General features: G+C 46.2%; 1 long non-coding RNA gene across 1 annotated transcript; it reads left to right on the top strand.

The window, feature by feature from the left end:
• The first annotated feature begins 382 nt into the window (after positions 1 to 382).
• Positions 383 to 3,244, top strand: LOC119002741 (uncharacterized). The gene is made up of 3 exons (XR_005069800.1): positions 383 to 428; positions 2,310 to 2,367; positions 2,729 to 3,244. It is a non-coding gene; the product is annotated as an uncharacterized LOC119002741 (long non-coding RNA).
• Positions 3,245 to 4,349: the final 1,105 nt, after the last annotated feature.

Here is a 4,349-nt window from a genome sequence, read left to right as displayed (position 1 = left end):
ACACTATGTGCATGCATTAGTTCAATAAAAATAAAAAGCAAACTTTATGGAGAAACTAAAAGGCCAGTGTCCTACAGCCCAGCGGAAGCAGGAGGGGAGTGCAGGAGTGGTGGGAGGACAGGAGGTTAGGAGGTCGTCAGGACAAATAGTGGAAGGCCAAAAATGGAACATTGTTAGAAGATCTTGAGTCATTCGGGGATTCTACAGCCTGCCAGGCGCACACCCAAGGAAAAAAGCACAGGTCACTCCCCAGAGCAACGTGGACTGCTGCCGCTGCCAGGCCAGGCACTGCGGTCAACGCCCACCCCGTACCCCGCTGGAAAGCCGCTTTCCACCGGGAGCCCAAGAGGACCCTATTGGCTGCGCCCGGTCACGTGGTGTCCTGCGGTTGGGACGCGGCCTGGCAGTCTGCTGCGGGGGTCGGAACGGTGGGCCCCGGGGCTCGCTGCGCGGCAGTGAGGGGGGGTTGGTGGTGGTGAGGCTGGCAGGTCGGATGCTGGTGGCGGGGGCGGGGGTTGGTAGTGGTGAGGCGGGGGTCCGGGTGCTTACCGGGCTTTGGCAGGGGCGCGACCGCTGGACCAGGGGCCTTCCAAGGGGACTGCCAGGGATACGTGGGGCCATGCGGCCCTTGCAGACTCAAGTCAAGCCCCATATCGCCTGTGGTCGGTACTTCGCAGATATCTTTGAGGAATGCTTTTCTGCAGAAACAATACCAATTTTTTTAAATTTTATTTTTCAGTTATAGGTTACGTTCACTATTTTGTATTAGTTTCAGGTTTACAACATAGTGGTTAGACAATTATATACTTCACAGCATAGGCCCCCAACCTCCTGGCCCCCTACTGGTGCTGGTCGGGGCCTGTTAGGCCTCAGGGCTGTGCAGCGGGAGGTGAGGTTGACTGGAACATGCTTGAATCATCCCAAAACCGTGCCCCCGCACCATACAAAAATTGTCTTTCACAAAACCACTCCCTAGTGCTAAAAAGGTTGGGGACCACTGCACAATGTATCCCCTGATATTTCCAGTACCCACCTGGCACCGTATGAAGGAGGACCAGTAAAAACGCTGAAATTTATTTATAGAAAGTTGTATATTTATTCTTACATGCTTAAACTTCAGTAACCTACAAAGTACTCTCCATTTGATGCAGTACACCTATAGAGACTTTTTTCCAATGCTCAAAACAGTTTTTGAACTCACTGATTTTGAGATTTTGATAGTTTTTAGTGCTTCTGCAGGGTTTTTTGTTTGTTTGTTTCATCTTTTCCACAGGGGTAACAGGTTTCCTGTGAAGACTTTTTTTCCTTCAGGGAAACAAACAACAAAAAAGTCTCTTGGAGCAAGATGGGGGTGAGTAGGGAGGGTGGGGCACAGGGGTCATGATGGTCTTTGGTCAAAAACTGCTGAATGCCAGCACAGTGTGGGCAGGTGCACTAGTAAATCAGCCATCATGAAATGGGCAAAGGAGTTGAAAGTCTTCCAAAAAAATTCACTGACTGCGGACCAAGGAATCGCGGTTCGATTCCCAGTCAGGGAACATTCCTTGGTTGCAGGCCAGTTCCCAGCTGGGGACACAGGAGAGTCAACCATACATTGATATTCCTCTCCCTCTCTCCGTCCCTTCCTCTCTAAAGATAAATAAATAAAATCTTTTTAAAAATTCACTGAAACTGAATGCAGCCTAGAACATTCACCTAGCAGGAGTAGCCTGTACTACAAGGTGCCACCACTCCAGAAGGTAATTCTGGTTTTCGAAGGGTCCCCCCTCATACAGAATTATTACACTATTACTGAGTATATTCCCTATGCTGTACTTTACATCCTCATGACGATTTTGTAACTACCAATTCATACTTAATCCCATTACCTTTTCACCCAGCCCCCAAACCCCTCTCCTCTCAGGTAACATCAGTCTGTTCTCTTGTATCTATGAGTCTGTTTTAATTTTGTTTGTTTATTTTGCTCTTTAGATTCCATGTATAGCTGAAATAATATGGAATTTGTTATTGTCTGTGTAACTTTTTTCACTCAGCATAATTACCCTCTAGGTCAGGGGTGTCAGACTCATTTTCACCAGTGGTCACACCAGCCTCACTGTTGCCTTTAAAGGGCCGAATATAGAGCTCCTTGCCCCTAAAGAGCAGTTACATTTATACAGCCCTAAAATGACATTCGGCCCTTTGAAGGCAGATGTAGTCCCTGGTGAAAATGAGTTTGACACCCTGCGCTAGGTCCAGTACTACAGATAAAATGGAAATGAGGTGTTTAGTGAAGACTGGGAAGCATTCCTTTCATTGTCCTTTTCCAGGCTTAAGGAACAGGTGTTTCTCCACTCCCAGTGCCCTCACTTGATGATGTTGCAAAGGGTAAGATTTCGTTCTTTTTTATCCACTCATCTATTGGGCATTTCAGCTGCTTTTGTATCTTGGCTATCGTAAATAGTGCTGCAATAAATGTAGGGGTGCACATATTCTTTCAAATTGGTGTTTTGGATTTACTCGGATATACCCCCAGAAGTGGAATGACTGGATCATAAGGAAGTTCCATTTTTAATTTCTTGAGAAACCTCCATACTGTTTTCCACAGTGGCCGCACCAGTCTGTAAATCCCACCTTTTCTCAGGATGTGGAGAAAAGGGTGCACAAGGGTTCCCTTTCCTCTACATCCTCATCAACACTTGTTGTTCACATTAATTTTTTAACTGTTGTTTCTCACCCCTCTGCACAGCAAAGAGACTATGTCTTCTCAAAAGAAAATTCCTGAGGACCAGCGGGGCGCAGGTGCTGCCTGAAGCCCTGGGCTGGAGAAGCTCTGCCTATGAAACGCCCTTGGTGGCCACTCCCACTTGCTCCACAAAGGCCTAGCCATTCCATCCTCCCTAATGGCCTTTTTCCAGCCTTTTGGAAGCTTAAGAGGTTGATCTTGGGGAACTGCAAACATTCTTGGGTGCAAAGAAAAATGTCCCACAGGGAAGGGGGGCTGCTGTGGAATAATACTTGAGGCCATTAGTAAAGGAATTCATTTCCTCCCCTGGTCCCCAGCACTCAGACTGATACAGCATCGGTTGGGCAGGCAGTCAGGGCGTCCCAGGCTCACTGAGACAATGAGTGAGTCTTCCCAAGCATAGATTTCCAATAATATAAACAGAGCGGCTTTAAATGGAGCCAGAGCTGCCGTGCCAGAGGAGCTGCCTTGCACAACATGAGTTTGTACAAGGTTTGCCTGAAACCTCGGAAGGTTAAAGCAGGGCAAAATACCCTTGGGACTGGGCCTAAGCAACACGGAGGACCCAGAGAACTATTTGCAAGGATAACAAGAAAGCAATAATGATGACTACTGGACTGAAAATTTAAAACATTATTTAGAATTAACACCACTTGTCTTCCTTCTATTGATGTCATTGTTCCCCTCTCCTTTCTCATAAATACCCCTCACCTTTGTCTCCTGATCAGGACATTATTTGGGATTATGCCTGAATCAGAGCATCCACAGTAGCTATTCTTATTGATTTCGATAAATGCTTGTTATCCCTCACTTTGCAAGGCCCTTTTATTTTTTAGTTAGCAGAGGTCATTGTTTGTGCTTGAGGACCAGTGAGCCAACGAGTGGCAGGAAGGATGTTCGATCTTGCACATTCCAAGCTGTGCCCTGGTGGGGTTGTTCTGTGAATTACTTAGAACTTGGTCCATGGCAGGGAGAACTGCTGAGATGATGTGGTCCTTGGGGGCTATGTACAGGACCAGAAGGAGACCACCAAGCCAGCACCCTCCTCAGGGGCCACACTTCCCAAATATGAGCTCATGTGTGGGAGCTCTTCTTTCCCCCATCTGGTTTCTGCCTTGAGCCATTGGGAATGTTTATTAAAAGTTGCAGCCTGCTCCGAGTTGCAGAGCAGAAATATAGAAAATACTCCCACGGGTCAGCAATGTGATATCTGTGCGTTGGTATTGCAAGAAATGTGTTTTTCTTCTTCATGCTTTTTCTGTCAAATATTGCAAGACCCATGTGTTATTTTTAATATATACTAAATGTATAGTATTTTAATATGTTAGTAAAATCCATTAATACAATGAATGTTAATTAAATATTATAATGTAAACAAATACCATGGTTATTTTTAATTCTGCCTGTTCTTTACAACTCAAATCCTGCCTCTTACGTGCAGCCTTTCTAGATTATCGAAATTGAGATCCTCATGGGACTTGATGCTATCTAGTGTCCCAAGGCTCCAGACTCCAGTGGTGTCAGGAGCTGAGTGTGTATAGTGATTTGGAGGGAGCAGAGGGTCACAGCCAATGTTCCCTGATTCTAATCCAGCCCCCTTGTTTCACAGGATAGGGTTTGACCC

This window comes from Sturnira hondurensis, unplaced genomic scaffold (genome assembly GCF_014824575.4).
Source record: "Sturnira hondurensis isolate 20B ecotype Veracruz unplaced genomic scaffold, ASM1482457v3 Scaffold0018097, whole genome shotgun sequence".
Classification (NCBI taxonomy): Eukaryota; Metazoa; Chordata; class Mammalia; order Chiroptera; family Phyllostomidae; genus Sturnira; species Sturnira hondurensis.
Note: the sequence above shows the minus strand (reverse complement) of the source record. Positions and strands in the feature narration are given on the sequence as shown.